Genomic DNA, 23,034 nt, shown 5'->3' with positions numbered 1-23,034 from the left:
ACCACAGCAACCTGATTCTGAATATTGCCCGGAAACCTCTCCATATAACAAGATACCTTTACATATAAGGGTCTGCTGGCTGCACCGTGTCAGTCACAAGCCATGTGGAAGCCAATGGCAGATCCACATGGCCCCACCACAGATGTTTTATCACACACCTGCACACCACTGCTCTAGGCCCACTAATCAGCAGGCTCCAACTTACTGGCATCTCTGTTCTACACCATTTTCATGAAACCCAGTCAATCAAGGCACTGTCTGGTACACTCATGATCAGCAACAGGACATCCAAAGGTTCTCCAGTGCCACCTGGTCATGGGAATTTCAAAAATTTCATGGTATTTATCAAGCCATTTTTCCAGGATGAACTTGGAGGCACTCTGGGTTTCTATTCATTCAGGAACCACTAAATGGTGAGGAAGCTCATTTCAATGAAAGCTCTGGAGAAACACTCAGAGGCAAGGCTTCCCAAGACTGGCCAAAAGGTCACATCAAACCAGGCCCATTTGGGGTCTACAATGTGAGGTCCATGTGTGTTTTGACTCTCAATTATGGCTGCCAGGTCTTTAAGAATAAAATCATGTGATATCCTGACTGACATTCCCAGTGCTCTGTGGAAAGCCACCCTGGGCCTAGATCTCAGTTTCCAAGGGCAACTCTCATGCGTGGCCTCCTAAAATCCCAACACAGTTCATGGCAATACTTCTCTGAGTTCAGTTCCAGAACGCAGTCTCTAAGGGGAATCACGCCAGAGTTCAAGCCCAGGTGGACCCAGTCATCCGTTCCAAATGCCTCACAAATGCCCAAAATTCAAACCAAAACACTGCCACATGGCCCTCATCTTCTTCCATATAGACACTCATCATAGCCTCTGGCTGGAGGTTTCCATGAGGGGGGCAGCCCAAGACAGTGTCTAGAATAAGCTCCCCTGCCCCTCATTTGCCTAATGTCAGGATGGCCTGGACACCCTTCCTGTGAACCAGGAGTGATCAAATACGCCTGCCATTAATACTGCTCTGCTTCTCCAATTTGAGGCCTACTGACTTTCGGGTATAGATTCTTTGTGTGAATTGGAGACATGAGAAAACCCAAGAACCTATGGGCTAGCCTCTGCAGGGCTTTGAAGAACTCATTTGACCCAAAGGATCCCTATTCTCACTTGATGCAGGTCAGGAACTTTCCAGAGGAAAGCGAGAGACTTCATCCACAATGACTGCTCTTTTTGCCATTTTGGCTTTGGATGCACACATGGGATCTTTCTTTAATCCATCAGGTGCTGAGAATCTAAGCCACAGCCTCACACAGGGCCAAGAGGCTGATTCACACACATCCCTTTGCACAGGAATTAAGCAAAAAGCCACAGGTGATGCCCATTCATTTCCATTTGAAAACTGTTTACTTCAGGCTTCACAAAGGGGTAGCCTGAGGCAAAGACCTTCCTGACAGTCAGGGCAACAGAACAATAGGTAAGCAAAAGGCCCAAAGCAGGGTTTCTCCACTGACACTTTAATGGTCACACTGATATCTGAGTTTTCTGAGATGCTTTCCATTCCCTTCAGTTACCCAGTACATAGCCATGTCACAGAGCTGGGAGGTGGTACATATCTTGGACACAAAACCATGAGCCTATTCTGGAGAGTGGCCAGAATTCAGGAAGAAAACAGGAACTTAGCAAGATAGTAGGTGTTGCCCATAGATAAGGCAAGCCCCAGTCCATTCATAAATTGGAAAGGATGAATGCTGGAAAGTTTTCTACTAGACAGGACACATCCATTGATTCATTCTCTTTTCCAATGTCTACAATCAGGGATACAGTGGGATACACAGACATAGAAACACTCGCCTTGTCAAACGACTTACTAGAAACAGTCCACTCCAAACCAAACAAACTGCCTTTCCTACCTATTCTCAGAATATGACACAAAACCATAAACTCACACCCACACCCACTAAGGGACCTCCTTCCCCCAAGTAGGTCTGTGACTATCCGGAGTGTCTTCTGACTTGTGGGCCATACAATGTTCCCCCAAAATGGCCCGTCCTCTATCAGATCTGGCCTACTTGGCCTACTCAATGAAGTTGTCAGGAGCCACCAGTGAGCCACTCAATACCTGCTTTCTCAGAAAAGTCCCCTCTTCAGAGCTTTCCTGGCATTTGGTCATCCTCACATCGGTAGGTACCAAGAAAGACTGACTCTGTCCTTGGTAAATGCAAACAAGTGAGCCCACTGGGACTGGGACTGAAACTGGCTCTGGGTGCCTGGCTTTCTGGTTGCCAAGTTCAGAGAGTTCCATCACCAAGGAAGTGAGGTGAGGTCACTTCCTTCAGGAACTGAATGAGGTCACTGCCTTGGCAACCAAATTGTCCTAACAGTTGCCTCCAAGGGTCCTATGAGATGGAGGCTGCCCCTGCTTCCTGTGACACTTTCACAAGTTAGAACGGTATATCCTCCATAGGCACCCAGGAACAGCTTTCCACACAGGCCTGGTTTGGTCCATCTTGTCTACATTAAGAAGAGTGCGGCTCATTCAGACACAAACCTTCATCCAGACCAGGTTGTTTGCCATGGAAGATGACTTTTGCTCTCTCAAGTCCTTCAGAGCTGCCTACATCTTCTCCAGGGATCATTTCTGCATGGACCTTTAAGTTCTCAACAGGTGGAAGATCCCCTACATTCCTCTATTGTAAGACCAACTCTGACCCTGCTCTTCTGTAAAGTTGGATTGAGGGAACAGTGTATGGTTAGGGGTAAGAACATGTTTGATTTGGGTTAGGAATCATTTTACTGGATGAAGAATGGTATTGGGAACCTGTGATATTTATAATAATATATAGGTGAAGTATATGTATGAAAACAGAAATCTAAGTAAGCTTTGAAGCCCAGAAGGGCATTGGGCCCTTGACTGGGATACTTAGCTTTGAATTACATTCTGCACAGATGTCTCAGATAAATTGATATGCAATGGCATAAGACCTTGTACCTTGGATCATTGAATGTGGAAGAGAACATCCAGTCAAAAAGGGATAGTAGGTAGGATTAGGAAGATAGTAGGTTTAGGAAGAAGAGTGAGTATAACACTTGGAACTAAAGTTCTTTAGCAGTAGGGTGTCAGTTAGAGAGTAGATGTAAATGTCAGCACATGTGAAGGGTCAGTCACAATAATGAATATGGGAAATTATGTAGGAAAGCAGATATCAATAGAGACATTGGGAAATCAGTCAAAGTATAAAGTGAGAGATAGGATTAGATATTTTCAACAGGGTTGAGGTTGAATATGTCATCTTAGGACGAAGCAACTGTGTAGTCACCAATAGGATTGACATTTGAGAGCATTAGGCCCCTGGGCAAGGATGTTTTTAGTAATCCATGCTCACTTTGCATTTAGACTTTGGTACAATCATAAGTGTGAACTTTGCATTATGTGTCCAGAATATCACTGTGATAAAATGTATATGTAGATCAGGTGACATGAGTATTTCTTCCACCATTTCTGGGAGCAATATCTTGAAGACGTATTGATTAGTATTTGGGGGCACCAATAGGTGTACCCTGGGTCTATGAATATAGAGACAATGCATGAATAGACCATAGTGTGAATAAATAATATAACTGGTTCCAATTTACATAATGGATTGAACTGATACCTGAAAATATATAGGAAATCTAATATTGATACAAAATCATTCATTCCAACCATTCCAATCATTCATTCCATATATCTAATGGTAATGTTAGGGTTATGGTTTACCATGAAGGCTGTGTGAGATTTGCTTGAAAAGTGATTATGGAAATCGAAAATAAGGTGTTTGGAAAGAAGTCTCATGAAAAGGCCAGTCCAGAAATATACAAGAGAACATGTGTTCTGAAGCAAGAAGTGATTGAAAGTGAACCAAATGCCTGGAAATTGTGAACTTGTGGATGAAATATATATCCTATGCTGTGCATAAACTGAAGAAACAGTGATGTACCAGTGTCGAAAAAAAAAGAAAAGTCAAAATACATATCATGTATCATAGGAATCCAGTTGCATTGATGCTAAACTCGGTCAGTTACTGTAGAAATATTAGGATTTCTAAGCACCATTCACTAGGAAACAAATGTGTATTTCAGGTGGATGAATATTTCTGAGAATAATCTTTTGAAAAGATAATTATAAATCCACATACCTGAACATGAATGAATTTAGGGAGTGTATAATAAGACACATATATTTCATACTCTGAAAAATCTGGAGAGAGAGAGAGAGAGAGTGTGTGTGTGTGTGTGTGTGTGTGTGTGTGTGTGTATATATACACACATTCAAACAATACAAACACACAGAGACTTTAAAAAGTAGAAATATATATGCCAATCAAAATTCATCATGAAATATATATCGTCCACAGATCAAAAAGTATTCAATTTACTGAATATGGATTTATGTATCATGTTGTTCAAGTATAAAGCTCACCCATAGGTTGAATTTTCAGTTCCAACAGCGTTCAGGAGGAGTGATCTCTTCTCACAATTTGTATCTGCCATGTCAGCCTCCTCACAAGAATGTACGTGGGATACCAGGTAGGATTCTATATGTGCATGTAAAAATACATGTGCTGAATAGGCTACAGAGAAAGGGAGACAGGAATTCACATATTTGTTAACTTTACAAACACATGGAGAACTACTTCTCTTAAATTGGACTAGATTTATAACACCTAGCCTTTATAATGCCAAAGGAAAGTCCAATTATACACCATGCCTCCTCTGAACTGCATGTATTGCTATTCTGTTTGGGTTATTTTCCTCCATCATATCAGGATTGGTAATCAGAGTCTAGGAGGGTATTGGTTAGTGTCAGGGATTCAGTATTTTGAATGGAAAATAGGAAAATGAATCCAATGTGTATGCAATTATATGCTACACAAAAATCTTCCCACTCTCATCAAGAACAATGCCTTGACATTACCTTTGCCCCAAGTAAGACACAATTTTAAGAGAAGAGTTAGAAAATCTGTGAATACATATATACAATGGAAAATGCTCAGGAGTTCACAAGCTTGGAGGAGGTAGAAGAGTTTCCATAAGTAAGGGACAGGGTAAACACTCCACAAAATGGAGCTCTACTGGCCTAAAGACTTCTTGGGAAACTGCCTCTGAGGTTGGACCCTTGAAATATATGTTGTTGTCAGGAGCTTTATCTTCCTTTGTAGTGAGACCATCAAAGCTTGGTCTGCATCTATGTGGCCTGGAGGACATGGTTTCTGATTTTCCAATGAACATGAGGCAGCAGTGCTGAATTCTCTCTTTGTAGGTAAACTGTGGCCACAGGGGTCTAAGTGTTTCCCCATGTGGACTGTGAGGCCATTTGGTCATCCTCCACTTTTCCTGGTGTTTCTTGCTGCTTCACTGGGAGTTTCCTATTTGCTTCATGAAATACAAGGATTTCAACTGGGACACAGTGCTGGAGGGAGTTCTGTCACGTGTGCTGACTCAGGGTCCTAGGAGAATGCACCAACCAGGTTTCTATACCACAGAGCTTGCCCCCTTGACCACAGCAACCTGATTCTGAATATTGCCCGGAAACCTCTCCATATAACAAGATGCCTTTACATATAAGGGTCTGCTGGCTGCACCGTGTCAGTCACAAGCCATGTGGAAGCCAATGGCAGATCCACATGGCCCCACCACAGATGTTTTATCACACTCCTGCACACCACTGCTCTAGGCCCACTAATCAGCAGGCTCCAACTTACTGGCATCTCTGGTCTACACCATTTTCATGAAACCCAGTCAATCAAGGCACTGTCTGGTACACTCATGATCAGCAACAGGTCATCCAAAGGTTCTCCAGTGCCACCTGGTCATGGGAATTTCAAAAATTTCATGGTATTTATCAAGCCATTTTTCAAGGATGAACTTGGAGGCACTGTGGGTTTCTATTCATTCAGGAACCACTAAATGGTGAGGAAGCTCATTTCTTTTTTTTTTTTTAAAGAAATTCGCTGTTTTTATTTTTATTGTTATTTTTTTTTAGTTCTTGGCATACACAACATCTTTGTTGGTATGTGGTGCTGAGGATCGAACCCGGGCCGCACGCATGCCAGGGGAGCACGCTACCGCTTGAGCCACATCCCTAGCCCAGGAAGCTCATTTCAATGAAAGCTCTGGAGAAACACTCAGAGGCAAGGCTTCCCAAGACTGGCCAAAAGGTCACATCAAACCAGGCCCATTTGGGGTCTACAATGTGAGGTCCATGTGTGTTTTGACTCTCAATTATGGCTGCCAGGTCTTTAAGAATAAAATCATGTGATATCCTGGCTGAGATTCCCAGTGCTCTGTGGAAAGCCACCCTGGGCCTAGATCTCAGTTTCCAAGGGCAACTCTCATGCTTGGCCTCCTAAAATCCCAACAAAATTCATGGCAATACTTCTCTGAGTTCAGTTCCAGAACGCAGTCTCTAAGGGGAATCACGCCAGAGTTCAAGCCCAGGTGGACCCAGTCATCCCTTCCAAATGCCTCACAAATGCCCAAAATTCAAACCAAAACACTGCCACATGGCCCTCATCTTCTTCCATATAGACACTCATCATAACCTCTGGCTGGAGGTTTCCATGAGGGGGGCAGCCCAAGACAGTGTCTAGAATAAGCTCCCTTGCCCCTCATTTGCCTAAAGTCAGGGTGGCCTGGACACCCTTCCTGTGAACCAGGAGTGATCAAATATGCCTGCCATTAATACTGCTCTGCTTCTCCAATTTGAGGCCTACTGACTTTCGGGTATAGATTCTTTGTGTGAATTGGAGACATGAGAAAACCCAAGAACCTATGGGCTAGCCTCTGCAGGGTTTTGAAGAACTCATTTGACCCAAAGGATCCCTATTCTCACTTGATGCAGGTGAGGATCTTTCCAGAGGAAAGCGAGAGACTTCATCCACAATGACTGCTCTTTTTGGCATTTTGGCTTTGGATGCACACAAGGGATCTTTCTTTAATCCATCAGGTGCTGAGAATCTAAGCCACAGCCTCACACAGGGCCAAGAGGCTGATTCTCACACATCCCTTTGCACAGGAATTAAGCAAAAAGCCACAGGTGATGCCCATTCATTTCCATTTGAAAACTGTTTACTTCAGGCTTCACAAAGGGGTAGCCTGAGGCAAAGACCTTCCTGAGAGTCAGGGCAACAGAACAATAGGTAAGCAAAAGGCCCAAAGCAGGGTTTCTCCACTGACCCTTTACTGGTCACACTGATATCTGAGTTTTCTGAGATGCTTGCCATTCCCTTCAGTTATCCAGTACATGGCCATGTCACAGAGCTGGGAGGTGGTACATATCTTGGACACAAAACCATGAGCCTATTCTGGAGAGTGGCCAGAATTCAGGAAGAAAATAGGAACTTAGCAAGATAGTAGGTGTTGCCCATAGATAAGGCAAGCCCCAGTCCATTCATAAATTGCAAAGGATGAATGCGGGAAAGTTTTCTACTAGACAGGACACATCCATTGATTCATTCTCTTTTCCAATGTCTACAACCAGGGATACAGTGGGATACACAGACATAGAAACACTCGCCTTGTCAAACGACTTACTAGAAACAGTCCACTCCAAACCAAACAAACTGCCTTTCCTACCTATTCTCAGAACATGACACAAAACCATAAACTCACACCCACACCCACTAAGGCACCTCCTTCACCCAAGTAGGTCTGTGACTATCCAGAGTGTCTTCTGACTTGTGGGCCATACAATGTTCCCACAAAATGGCCCGTCCTCTCTCAGATCTGGCCTCCTTGGCCTACTCAATGAGGTTGTCAGGAGCCACCAGTGAGCCACTCAATACCTGCTTTCTCAGAAAAGTCCCCTCTTCAGAGCTTTCCTGGCATTTGGTCATCCTCACATCAGTAGGTACCAAGAAAGACTGACTCTGTCCTTGGTAAATGCAAACAAGTGAGCCCACTGGGACTGGGACTGAAACTGGCTCTGGGTGCCTGGCTTTCTGGTTGCCAAGTTCAGAGAGTTCCATCACCAAGGAAGTGAGTTGAGGTCACTTCCTTCAGGAACTGAATGAGGTCACTGCCTTGGCAACCAAAGTGTCCTAACAGTTGCTTCCAAGGGTCCTATGAGATGGAGGCTGCCCCTGCTTCCTGTGACACTTTCACAAGTTAGAACGGTATATCCTCCACAGGCACCCAGGAACAGCTTTCCACACAGGCCTGGTTTGGTCCATCTTGTCTACATTAAAAAGAGTGAGGCTCATGCAGACACACCCCTTCATCCTGACCAGGTTGTTTGCCATGGAAGATGACTTTTGCTCTCTCATGTCCTTCAGAGCTGCCTACATCTTCTCCAGGGATCATTTCTGCATGGACCTTTGAGTTCTCAGCAGGTGGAAGATCCCCTACATTCCTCTATTGTAAGACCAACTCTGACCCTGCTCTTCTGTAAAGTGGGATTGTGGGAACAGTGTATGGTTAGGGGTAAGAACATGTTTGATTTGGGTTAGGAATCATTCTACTGGATGAAGAATGGTATTGGGAACCTTTGATATTTATAATAATATGTAGGTGAAGTATATGTATGAAAACAGAAATCTAAGTAAGCTTTGAAGCCCAGAAGGGCATTGGGCCCTTGACCGGGATACTTAGCTTTGAATTACTTTCTGCACAGATGTCTCAGATAAATTGATATACAATGGCATAAGACCTTGTACCTTGGATGATTGAATGTGGAAGAGAACATCCAGTCAAAAAGGGATAGTAGGTAGGATTAGGAAGATAGTCAGTAGGTTTAGGAAGAAGAGTGAGTATAACATTTGGACCTAAAGTTCTTTAGAGTAGGGTGTCAGTTAGAGAGTAGATGTAAATGTCAGCACATGTGAAGGGTCAGTCACAATAATGAATATGGGAAATTATGTAGGAAAGCAGATATCAATAGAGACATTGGGAAATCAGTCAAAGTATAAAGTGAGTGATAGGAGTGGATATTTTCAACAGGGTTGAGGTTGAATATATAATCTTGGAGCGAAGCAACTGTGTAGTCACCAATAGGATTGACATTTGAGAGCATTAGGCACCTGGACAAGGATGTTTTTAGTAATCCATGCTCACTTTGCATTTAGACTTTGGTACAATCATAAGTGTGAACTTTGCATTATGTGTCCAGAATATCACTGTGATAAAATGTATATGTAGATCAGGTGACATGAGTATTTCTTCCACCATTTCTGGGAGCAATATCTTGAAGACGTATTGATTAGTATTTGGGGCACCAATAGCTGTACCCTGGGTCTATGAATATAGAGATAATGCATGAATAGACCAAACCGTCAATAAATAATATAACTGGTTCCAATTTACATAATGGATTGAACTGATACCTGAAAATATATAGGAAATCTAATATTGATACAAAATCATTCATTCCAACCAGTTATATATCTAATGGTAATGTTAGGGTTATGGTTTACCATGAAGGCTGTGTGAGATTTGCTTGAAAAGTGATTATGGAAATCGAAAATAATGTGTTTGGAAAGAAGTCTCATGAAAAGGCCAGTCCAGAAATATACAAGAGTACATGTGTTCTGAAGCAGGAATTGATCGAAAGTGAACCAAATGCCTGGAAATTGTGAACTTGTGGATGAAATATATATCCTATGCTGTGCATCAACTGAAGAAACAGTGATGTACCAGTGTCGAAAAAAAAGAAACGTCAAAATACATATCATGTATCATAGGAATCTACTTGCATTGATGCTAAACTCGGTCAGTTACTGTAGAAATATTAGGATTTCTAAGCACCATTCACTAGGAAACAAATGTGTATTTCAGGTGGATGAATATTTCTGAGAATAATCTTTTGAAAAGATAATTATAAATCCACATACCTGAACATGAATGAATTTAGGGAGTGTATAATAAGACACATATATTTCATACTTTGAAAAATCTGGAGAGTGTGTGTGTGTGTGTGTGTGTGTGTATATATATATATATATATATATATATATATATATACACACATTCAAACAATACAAACACACAGAGACTTTAAAAAGTAGAAATATATATGCCAATCAAAATTCATCCTGAAATATATATCATCCACAGATCCAAAAATATTTAATTTACTGAATATGGATTTATGTATCATGTTGTTCAAGTAGAAAGCTCACCGATAGGTTGAATTTTCAGTTCCAACAGCGTTTAGGAGGAGTGATCTCTTCTCACAATTTGTATCTGCCATGTCAGCCTCCTCACAAGAATGTACGTGGGATACCAGGTAGGATTCTATATGTGCATGTAAAAATACATGTGCTGAATAGGCTACAGAGAAAGAGAGACAGGAATTCACATATTTGTTAACTTTACAAACACATGGAGAACTACTTCTCTTCAATTAGACTAGATTTATAACACCTAGCCTTTATAATGCCAAAGGAAAGTCCAATTATACACCATGCCTCCTCTGAACTGCATGTATTGCTATTCTGTTTGGGTTATTTTCCTCCATCATATCAGGATTGGTAATCAGAGTCTAGCAGGGTATGGGTTAGTGTCAGGGATTCAGTATTTTGAATGGAAAATAGGAAAATGAATCCAATGTGTATGCAATTATGTGCTACACAAAAATCTTCCCACTCTCATCAAGAACAATGCCTTGACATTACCTTTGCCCCAAGTAAGACACAATTCGAAGAGAAGAGTTAGAAAATCTGTGAATACATATATACAATGGAAAATGCTCAGGAGTTCACAAGCTTGGAGGTGGTAGAGGAGTTTCCATAAGTAAGGGACAGGGTAAACACTCCACAAACATGGAGCTCTGCTGGCCTAAAGACTTCTTGGGAAACTGCCTCTGAGGTTGGACCCTTGAAATATATGTTGTTGTCAGGAGCATTATCTTCCTTTGTAGTGAGACCATCAAAGCTTTTCCTGCATCTATGTGACCTGGAGGACATGGTTTCTGAATTTCCAATGAACATGAGGCAGCAGTGCTGAATTCTCTCTTTGTAGGTCAACTGTGGCCACTGGGGTCAAAGTGTTTCCCCGTGTGGACTGTGAGGCCATTTGGTCATCCTCCACTTTTCCTGGTGTTTCTTGCTGCTTCACTGGGAGTTTCCTATTTGCTTCATGAAATACAAGGAGTTCAACTGGGACACAGTGCTGGAGGGAGTTCTGTCACGTGTGCTGACTCAGGGTCCTAGGAGAATGCACCAACCAGGCTTCTATCCCACAGAGCTTGCCCCCTTGACCATAGCAACCTGATTCTGAACATTGCCCGGAAACCTCTCCATATAACAAGATGCCTTTACATATAAGGGTCTGCTGGCTGCACCGTGTCAGTCACAAGCCATGTGGAAGCCAATGGCAGATCCACATGGCCCCACCACAGATGTTTTATCACACACCTGCACACCACTGCTCTAGGCCCACTAATCAGCAGGCTCCAGCTTACTGGCATCTCTGGTCTACACCATTTTCATGAAACCCAGTCAATCAAGGCACTGTCTGGTACACTCATGATCAGCAACCGGACATCCAAAGGTTCTCCAGTGCCACCTGGTCATGGGAATTTCAAAAATTTCATGGTATTTATCAAGCCATTTTTCCAGGATGAACTTGGAGGCACTGTGGGTTTCTATTAATTCAGGAACCACTAAATGGTGAGGAAGCTCATTTCAATGAAAGCTCTGGAGAAACACTCAGAGGCAAGGCTTCCCAAGACTGGCCAAAAGGTCACATCAAGCCAGGCCCATTGAGGTCTACAATGTGAGGTCCCTGTGTGTTTTGACCCTCAATTATGGCTGCCAGGTCTTTAAGAATAAAATCATGTGAAATCCTGGCTGAGATTCCCAGTGCTCTGTGGAAAGCCACCCTGGGCCTAGATCTCAGTTTCCAAGGGCAACTCTCATGCGTGGCCTCCTAAAATCCCAAAACAATTCATGGCAATACTTCTCTGAGTTCAGTTCCAGATCTCAGTCTCTAAGGGGAATCACGCCAGAGTTCAAGACCAGGTGGACCAAGTCATCCATTCCAACCTCCACAGAAATGACCACAATTCAAACCAAAACACTGCCACATGGCCCTCATCTTCTTCCATATAGACACTCATCATAACCTCTGGCTGGAGGTTTCCATGAGGGGGGCAGCCCAAGACAGTGTCTAGAATAAGCTCCCTTGCCCCTCATTTGCCTAATGTCAGGGTGGCCTGGACACCCTTCCTGTGAACCAGGAGTGATCAAATACGCCTGCCATTAATACTGCTCTGCTTCTCCAATTTGAGGCCTACTGACTTTCGGGTATAGATTCTTTGTGTGAATTGGAGACATGAGAAAACCCAAGAACCTATGGGCTAGCCTCTGCAGGGCTTTGAAGAACTCATTTGACCCAAAGGATCCCTATTCTCACTTGATGCAGGTCAGGAACTTTCCAGAGGAAAGCGAGAGACTTCATCCACAATGACTGCTCTTTTTGCCATTTTGGCTTTGGATGCACACATGGGATCTTTCTTTAATCCATCAGGTGCTGAGAATCTAAGCCACAGCCTCACACAGGGCCAAGAGGCTGATACACACACATCCCTTTGCACAGGAATTAAGCAAAAAGCCACAGGTGATGCCCATTCATTTCCATTTGAAAACTGTTTACTTCAGGCTTCACAAAGGGGTAGCCTGAGGCAAAGACCTTCCTGAGAGTCAGGGAAACAGAACAATAGGTAAGCAAAAGGCCCAAAGCAGGGTTTCTTCACTGACACTTTACTGGTCACACTGATATCTGAGTTTTCTGAGATGCTTGCCATTCCCTTCAGTTATCCAGTACATGGCCATGTCACAGAGCTGGGAGGTTGTACATATCTTGGACACAAAACCATGAGCCTATTCTGGAGAGTGGCCAGAATTCAGGAAGAAAACAGGAACTTAGCAAGATAGTAGGTGTTGCCCATAGATAAGGCAAGCCCCAGTCCATTCATAAATTGGAAAGGATGAATGCTGGAAAGTTTTCTACTAGACAGGACACATCCATTGATTCATTCTCTTTTCCAATGTCTACAACCAGGGATACAGTGGGATACACAGACATAGAAACACTCGCCTTGTCAAACGACTTACTAGAAACAGTCCACTCCAAACCCAACAAACTGCCTTTCCTACCTATTCTCAGAACATGACACAAAACCATAAACTCACACCCACACCCACTAAGGCACCTCCTTCCCCCAAGTAGGTCTGTGACTATCCGGAGTGTCTTCTGACTGGTGGGCCATACAATGTTCCCCCAAAATGGCCCATCCTCTCTCAGATCTGGCCTCCTTGGCCTACTCAATGAGGTTGTCAGGAGCCACCAATGAGCCACTCAATACCTGCTTTCTCAGAAAAGTCCCCTCTTCAGAGCTTTCCTGGCATTTGGTCATCCTCACATCAGTAGGTACCAAGAAAGACTGACTCTGTCCTTGGTAAATGCAAACAAGTCAGCCCACTGGGACTGGGACTGAACCTGGCTCTGGGTGCCTGGCTTTCTGGTTGCCAAGTTCAGAGAGTTCCATCACCAAGGAAGTGAGGTGAGGTCACTTCCTTCAGGAACTGAATGAGGTCACTGCCTTGGCAACCAAATTGTCCTAACAGTTGCTTCCAAGGGTCCTATGAGATGGAGGCTGCCCCTGCTTCCTGTGACACTTTCACAAGTTAGAACGGTATATCCTCCATAGGCACCCAGGAACAGCTTTCCACAAGGCCTGGTTTGGTCCATCTTGTCTACATTAAAAAGAGTGAGGCTCATACAGACACACCCCTTCATCCTGACCAGGTTGTTTGCCATGGAAGATGACTTTTGCTCTCTCATGTCCTTCAGAGCTGCCTACATCTTCTCCAGGGATCATTTCTGCATGGACCTTTGAGTTCTCAGCAGGTGGAAGATCCCCTACATTCCTCTATTGTAAGACCAACTCTGTCCCTGCTCTTCTGTAAAGTTGGATTGTGGGAACAGTGTATGGTTAGGGGTAAGAACATGTTTGATTTGGGTTAGGAATCATTCTACTGGATGAAGAATGGTATTGGGATCCTTTGATATTGATAATAATATATAGGTGAAGTATATGTATGAAAACAGAAATCTAAGTAAGCTTTGAAGCCCAGAAGGGCATTGGGCCCTTGACTGGGATACTTAGCTTTGAATTACTTTCTGCACAGATGTCTCAGATAAATTGATATGCAATGGCATAAGACCTTGTACCTTGGATGATTGAATGTGGAAGAGAACATCCAGTCAAAAAGGGATAGTAGGTAGGATTAGGAAGATAGTAGGTTTAGGAAGAAGAGTGAGTATAACATTTGGACCTAAAGTTCTTTAGAGTAGGGTGTCAGAGAGTAGATGTAAATGTCAGCACATGTGAAGGGTCAGTCACAATAATGAATATGGGAAATTATGTAGGAAAGCAGATATCAATAGAGACATTGCGAAATCAGTCAAAGTATAAAGTGAGTGATAGGATTAGATATTTTCAACAGGGTTGAGGTTGAATATGTAATCTTAGGACGAAGCAACTGTGTAGTCACCAATAGGATTGACATTTGAGAGCATTAACCCCTGGACAAGGATGTTTTTAGTAATCCATGCTCAATTTGCATTTAGACGTTGGTACAATCATAAGTGTGAACTTTGCATTATGTGTCCAGAATATCACTGTCATAAAATGTATATGTAGATCAGGTGACATGAGTATTTCTTCCACCATTTCTGGGAGCAATATCTTGAAGACGTATTGATTAGTATTTGGGGGCACCAATAGGTGTACCCTGGGTCTATGAATATAGAGACAATGCATGAATAGACCATACTGTGAATAAATAATATAACTAGTTCCAATTTACATAATGGATTGAACTGATACCTGAAAATATATAGGAAATCTAATATTGATACAAAATCATTCATTCCAACCAGTTATATATCTAATGGTAATGTTAGGGTCATGGTTTACCATGAAGGCTGTGTGAGATTTGTTTGAAAAGTGATTATGGAAATCGAAAATAAGGTGTTTGGAAAGAAGTCTCATGAAAAGGCCAGTCCAGAAATATACAAGAGTACATATGTTCTGAAGCAGGAAGTGATTGAAAGTGAACCAAATGCCTGGAAATTGTGAACTTGTGGATGAAATATATATCCTATGCTGTGCATCAACTGAAGAAACAGTGATGTACCAGTGTCGAAAAAAAAGAAACGTCAAAATACATATCATGTATCATAGGAATCTACTTGCATTGATGCTAAACTCGGTCAGTTATGGTAGAAACATTAGGATTTCTAAGCACCATTCACTAGGAAACAAATGTGCATTTCAGGTGGATGAATATTTCTGAGAATAATCTTTTGAAAAGATAATTATAAATCCACATACCTGAACATGAATGAATTTAGGGAGTGTATAATAAGACACATATATTTCATACTTTGACAAATCTGGAGAGAGTGTGTGTGTGTGTGTGTGTGTGTGTGTGTATATATATATATATATATATATATATATACATATATACACACATTCAAACAATACAAACACACAGATACTTTAAAAAGTAGAAATATATATGCCAATCAAAATTCATCCTGAAATATATATCATCCACAGATCCAAAAATATTTAATTTACTGAATATGGATTTATGTATCATGTTGTTCAAGTAGAAAGCTCACCATAGGTTGAATTTTCAGTTCCAACAGCGTTTAGGAGGAGTGATCTCTTCTCACAATTTGTATCTGCCATGTCAGCCTCCTCACAAGAATGTACGTGGGATACCAGGTAGGATTCTATATGTGCATGTAAAAATACATGTGCTGAATAGGCTACAGAGACAGGGAGACAGGTTTTCACATATTTGTTAACTTTACAAACACATGGAGAACTACTTCTCTTAAATTGGACTAGATTTATAACACCTAGCCTTTATAATGCCAAAGGAAAGTCCAATTATACACCATGCCTCCTCTGAACTGCATGTATTGCTATTCTGTTTGGGTTATTTTCCTCCATCATATCAGGATTGGTAATCAGAGTCTAGGAGGGTATGGGTTAGTGTCAGGGATTCAGTATTTTGAATGGAAAATAGGAAAATGAATCCAATGTGTATGCAATTATGTGCTACACAAAAATCTTCCCACTCTCATCAAGAACAATGCCTTGACATTACCTTTGCCCCAAGTAAGACACAATTCGAAGAGAAGAGTTAGAAAATCTGTGAATACATATATACAATGGAAAATGCTCAGGAGTTCACAAGCTTGGAGGTGGTAGAGGAGTTTCCATAAGTAAGGGACAGGGTAAACACTCCACAAACATGGAGCTATGCTGGCCTAAAGACTTCTTGGGAAACTGCCTCTGAGGTTGGACCCTTGAAATATATGTTGTTGTCAGGAGCTTTATCTTCCTTTGTAGTGAGACCATCAAAGCTTTTTCTGCATCTATGTGACCTGGAGGACATGGTTTCTGATTTTCCAATGAACATGAGGCAGCAGTGCTGAATTCTCTCTTTGTAGGTGAACTGTGGCCACTGGGGTCTAAGTGTTTCCCCGTGTGGACTCTGAGGCCATTTGGTCATCCTCCACTTTTCCTGGTGTTTCTTGCTGCTTCACTGGGAATTTCCTATTTGCTTCATGAAATACAAGGAGTTCAACTGGGACACAGTGCTGGAGGGAGTTCTGTCACGTGTGCTGACTCAGGGTCCTCGGAGAATGCACCAACCAGGCTTCTATCCCACAGAGCTTGCCCCCTTGACCATAGCAACCTGATTCTGAACATTGCCCGGAAACCTCTCCATATAACAAGATGCCTTTACATATAAGGGTCTGCTGGCTGCCCCGTGTCAGTCACAAGCCATGTGGAAGCCAATGGCAGATCCACATGGCCCCACCACAGATGTTTTATCACACACCTGCACACCACTGCTCTAGGCCCACTAATCAGCAGGCTCCAGCTTACTGGCATCTCTGGTCTACACCATTTTCATGAAACCCAGTCAATCAAGGCACTGTCTGGTACACTCATGATCAGCAACAGGACATCCAAAGGTTCTCCAGTGCCACCTGGTCATGGGAATTTCAAAAATTTCATGGTATTTATCAAGCCATTTTTCCAGGATGAACTTGGAGGCACTGTGGGTTTCTATTCATTCAGGAACCACTAAATGGTGAGGAAGCTCATTTCAATGAAAGCTCTGGAGAAACACTCAGAGGCAAGGCTTCCCAAGACTGGCCAAAAGGTCACATCAAGCCAGGCCCATTGAGGTCTACAATGTGAGGTCCCTGTGTGTTTTGACCCTCAATTATGGCTGCCAGGTCTTTAAGAATAAAATCATGTGAAATCCTGGCTGAGATTCCCAGTGCTCTGTGGAAAGCCACCCTGGGCCTAGATCTCAGTTTCCAAGGGCAACTCTCATGCGTGGCCTCCTAAAATCCCAAAACAATTCATGGCAATACTTCTCTGAGTTCAGTTCCAGATCTCAGTCTCTCAGGGGAATCATGCCAGAGTTCAAGACCAGGTGGACCAAGTCATCCCTTCCAACCGCCACAGAAATGAAAACAATTCAAACCAAAACACTGCCACATGGCCCTCATCTTCTTCCATATAGACACTCATCATAACCTCTGGCTGAATGTTTCCATGAGTGGGGCAGCCCAAGACAGTGTCTAGAATAAGCTCCCTTGCCCCTCATTTGCCTAATGTCAGGGTGGCCTGGACACCCTTCCTGTGAACCAGGAGTGATCAAATACGCCTGCCATTAATACTGCTCTGCTTCTCCAATTTGAGGCCTACTGACTTTCGGGTATAGATTCTTTGTGTGAATTGGAGACATGAGAAAACCCAAGAACCTATGGGCTAGCCTCTGCAGGGCTTTGAAGAACTCATTTCACCCAAAGGATCCCTATTCTCACTTGATGCAGGTCAGGAACTTTCCAGAGGAAAGCGAGAGACTTCATCCACAATGACTGCTCTTTTTGCCATTTTGGCTTTGGATGCACACATGGGATCTTTCTTTAATCCATCAGGTGCTGAGAATCTAAGCCACAGCCTCACACAGGGCCAAGAGGCTGATTCACACACATCCCTTTGCACAGGAATTAAGCAAAAAGCCACAGGTGATGCCCATTCATTTCCATTTGAAAACTGTTTACTTCAGGCTTCACAAAGGGGTAGCCTGAGGCAAAGACCTTCCTGAGAGTCAGGGCAACAGAACAATAGGTAAGGAAAAGGCCCAAAGCAGGGTTTCTCCACTGACACTTTACTGGTCACACTGATATCTGAGTTTTCTGAGATGCTTGCCATTCCCTTCAGTTATCCAGTACATGGCCATGTCACAGAGATGGGTGGTGGTACATATCTTGGACACAAAACCATGAGCCTATTCTGGAGAGTGGCCAGAATTCAGGAAGAAAACAGGAACTTAGCAAGATAGTAGGTGTTGCCCATAGATAAGGCAAGCCCCAGTCCATTCATAAATTGGAAAGGATGAATGCTGGAAAGTTTTCTACTAGACAGGACACATCCATTGATTCATTCTCTTTTCCAATGTCTACAACCAGGGATACAGTGGGATACACAGACATAGAAACACTCGCCTTGTCAAACGACTTACTAGAAACAGTCCACTCCAAACCAAACAAACTGCCTTTCCTACCTACTCTCAGAACATGACACAAAACCATAAACTCACACCCACACCCACTAAGGCACCTCCTTCCCCCAAGTAGGTCTGTGACTATCCAGAGTGTCTTCTGACTGGTGGGCCATACAATGTTCCCCCAAAATGGCCCATCCACTCTCAGATCTGGCCTCCTTGGCCTACGCAATGAAGTTGTCAGGAGCCTCCAGTGAGCCACTCAATACCTGCTTTCTCAGAAAAGTCCCCTCTTCAGAGCTTTCCTGGCACGTGGTCATCTTCACATCAGTATGTACCAAGAAATACTGACTCTGTCCTTGGTAAATGCAAACAAGTGAGCCCACTGGGAATGGGACTGAAACTGGCTTTGGGTGTCTGGCTTTCTGGTTGCCAAGTTCAGAGAGTTCCATCACCAAGGAAGTGAGGTGAGGTCACTTCCTTCAGGAACTGAATGAGGTCACTGCCTTGGCAACCAAATTGTCCTAACAGTTGCTTCCAAGGGTCCTATGAGATGGAGGCTGCCCCTGCTTCCTGTGACACTTTCACAAGTTAGAACGGTATATCCTCCATAGGCACCCAGGAACAGCTTCCCACACAGGCCTGGTTTGGTCCATCTTGTCTACATTAAGAAGAGTGCGGCTCAATCAGACACAACCCTTCATCCTGACCAGGTTGTTTGCCATGGAAGATGACTTTTGCTCTCTCATGTCCTTCAGAGCTGCCTACATCTTCTCCAGGGATCATTTCTGCATGGACCTTTGAGTTCTCAGCAGGTGGAAGATCCCCTACATTCCTCTATTGTAAGACCAACTCTGTCCCTGCTCTTCTGTAAAGTTGGATTGAGGGAACAGTGTATGGTTAGGGGTAAGAACATGTTTGATTTGGGTTAGGAATCATTCTACTGGATGAAGAATGGTATTGGGAATCTTTGATATTGATAATAATATATAGGTGAAGTATATGTGTGAAAACAGAAATCTAAGTAAGCTTTGAAGCCCAGAAGGGCATTGGGCCCTTGACTGGGATACTTAGCTTTGAATTACATTCTGCACAGATGTCTCAGATAAATTGATATGCAATGGCATAAGACCTTGTACCTTGGATGATTGAATGTGGAAGAGAACATCCAGTCAAAAAGGGATAGTAGGTAGGATTAGGAAGATAGTAGGTTTAGGAAGAAGAGTGAGTATAACACTTGGAACTAAAGTTCTTTAGCAGTAGGGTGTCAGTTAGAGAGTAGATGTAAATGTCAGCACATGTGAAGGGTCAGTCACAATAATGAATATGGGAAATTATGTAGGAAAGCAGATATCAATAGAGACATTGGGAAATCAGTCAAAGTATAAAGTGAGTGATAGGATTAGATATTTTCAACAGGGTTGAGGTTGAATATGTAATCTTAGGACGAAGCAACTGTGTAGTCACCAATAGGATTGACATTTGAGAGCATTAAGCCCCTGGGCAAGGATGTTTTTAGTAATCCATGCTCACTTTGCATTTAGACTTTGGTACAATCATAAGTGTGAACTTTGCATTATGTGTCCCGAATATCACTGTGATAAAATGTATATGTAGATCAGGTGACATGAGTATTTCTTCCACCATTTCTGGGAGCAATATCTTGAAGACGTATTGATTAGTATTTGGGGGCACCAATAGGTGTACCCTGGGTCTATGAATATAGAGACAATGCATGAATAGACCATACTGTGAATAAATAATATAACTGGTTCCAATTTACATAATGGAATGAACTGATACCTGAAAATATATAGGAAATCTAATATTGATACAAAATCATTCATTCCAACCAGTTATATATCTAATGGTAATGTTAGGGTTATGGTTTACCATGAAGGCTGTGTGAGATTTGCTTGAAAAGTGATTATGGAAATCGAAAATAATGTGTTTGGAAAGAAGTCTCATGAAAAGGCCAGTCCAGAAATATACAAGAGTACATGTGTTCTGAAGCAGGAAGTGATTGAAAGTGAACCAAATGCCTGGAAATTGTGAACTTGTGGATGAAATATATATCCTATGCTGTGCATCAACTGAAGAAACAGTGATGTTCCAGTGTCGAAAAAAAAGAAACGTCAAAATACATATCATGTATCATAGGAATCTACTTGCATTGATGCTAAACTCGGTCAGGTACTGTAGAAATATTAGGATTTCTAAGCACCATTCACTAGGAAACAAATGTGTATTTCAGGTGGATGAATATTTCTGATAATAATCTTTTGAAAATATACTTATAAATCCACATACCTGAACATGAATGAATTTAGGGAGTGTATAATAAGACACATATATTTCATACTTTGAAAAATCTGGAGAGTGTGTGTGTGTGTGTGTGTGTGTGTGTGTGTGCGTGTGTATATATATATATATATATATATATATATATATATATATATACACACACATTCAAACAATACAAACACACAGAGACTTTAAAAAGTAGAAATATATATGCCAATCAAAATTCATCCTGAAATATATATCATCCACAGATCCAAAAATATTTAATTTACTGAATATGGATTTATGTATCATGTTGTTCAAGTAGAAAGCTCACCCATAGGTTGAATTTTCAGTTCCAACAGCTTTTAGGAGGAGTGATCTCTTCTCACAATTTGTATCTGCCATGTCAGCCTCCTCACAAGAATGTACGTGGGATACCAGGTAGGATTCTATATGTGCATGTAAAAATACATGTGCTGAATAGGCTACAGAGACAGGGAGACAGGAATTCACATATTTGTTAACTTTACAAACACATGGAGAACTACTTCTCTTAAATTGGACTAGATTTATAACACCTAGCCTTTATAATGCCAAAGGAAAGTCCAATTATACACCATGCCTCCTCTGAACTGCATGTATTGCTATTCTGTTTGGGTTATTTTCCTCCATCATATCAGGATTGGTAATCAGAGTCTAGGAGGGTATGGGTTAGTGTCAGGGATTCAGTATTTTGAATGGAAAATAGGAAAATGAATCCAATGTGTATGCAATTATGTGCTACACAAAAATCTTCCCACTCTCATCAAGAACAATGCCTTGACATTACCTTTGCCCCAAGTAAGACACAATTCGAAGAGAAGTGTTAGAAAATCTGTGAATACATATATACAATGGAAAATGCTCAGGAGTTCACAAGCTTGGAGGTGGTAGAGGAGTTTCCATAAGTAAGGGACAGGGTAAACACTCCACAAACATGGAGCTCTGCTGGCCTAAAGACTTCTTGGGAAACTGCCTCTGAGGTTGGACCCTTGAAATATATGTTGTTGTCAGGAGCTTTATCTTCCTTTGTAGTGAGACCATCAAAGCTTTTTCTGCATCTATGTGACCTGGAGGACATGGTTTCTGATTTTCCAATGAACATGAGGCAGCAGTGCTGAATTCTCTCTTTGTAGGTCAACTGTGGCCACTGGGGTCAAAGTGTTTCCCCGTGTGGACTGTGAGGCCATTTGGTCATCCTCCACTTTTCCTGGTGTTTCTTGCTGCTTCACTGGGAGTTTCCTATTTGCTTCATGAAATACAAGGAGTTCAACTGGGACACAGTGCTGGAGGGAGTTCTTTCACGTGTGCTGACTCAGGGTCCCAGGAGAATGCACCAACCAGGCTTCTATCCCACAGAGCTTGCCCCCTTGACCATAGCAACCTGATTCTGAACATTGCCCGGAAACCTCTCCATATAACAAGATGCCTTTACATATAAGGGTCTGCTGGCTGCACCGTGTCAGTCACAAGCCATGTGGAAGCCAATGGCAGATCCACATGGCCCCACCACAGATGTTTTATCACACACCTGCACACCACTGCTCTAGGCCCTCTAATCAGCAGGCTCCAGCTTACTGGCATCTCTGGTCTACACCATTTTCATGAAACCCAGTCAATCAAGGCACTGTCTGGTACACTCATGATCAGCAACAGGACATCCAAAGGTTCTCCAGTGCCAGCTGGTCATGAGAATTTCAAAAATTTCATGGTATTTATCAAGCCATTTTTCCAGGATGAACTTGGAGGCACTGTGGGTTTCTATTCATTCAGGAACCACTAAATGGTGAGGAAGCTCATTTCAATGAAAGCTCTGGAGAAACACTCAGAGGCAAGGCTTCCCAAGACTGGCCAAAAGGTCACATCAAGACAGGCCCATTGAGGTCTACAATGTGAGGTCCCTGTGTGTTTTGACTCTCAATTATGGCTGCCAGGTCTTTAAGAATAAAATCATGTGAAATCCTGGCTGAGATTCCCAGTGCTCTGTGGAAAGCCACCCTGGGCCTAGATCTCAGTTTCCAAGGGCAACTCTCATGCGTGGCCTCCTAAAATCCCAAAACAATTCATGGCAATACTTCTCTGAGTTCAGTTCTAGATCTCAGTCTCTAAGGGGAATCATGCCAGAGT

This window comes from Urocitellus parryii, chromosome 3 (assembly GCF_045843805.1).
Source record: "Urocitellus parryii isolate mUroPar1 chromosome 3, mUroPar1.hap1, whole genome shotgun sequence".
Taxonomy (NCBI): Eukaryota; Metazoa; Chordata; class Mammalia; order Rodentia; family Sciuridae; genus Urocitellus; species Urocitellus parryii.
Note: the sequence above shows the minus strand (reverse complement) of the source record.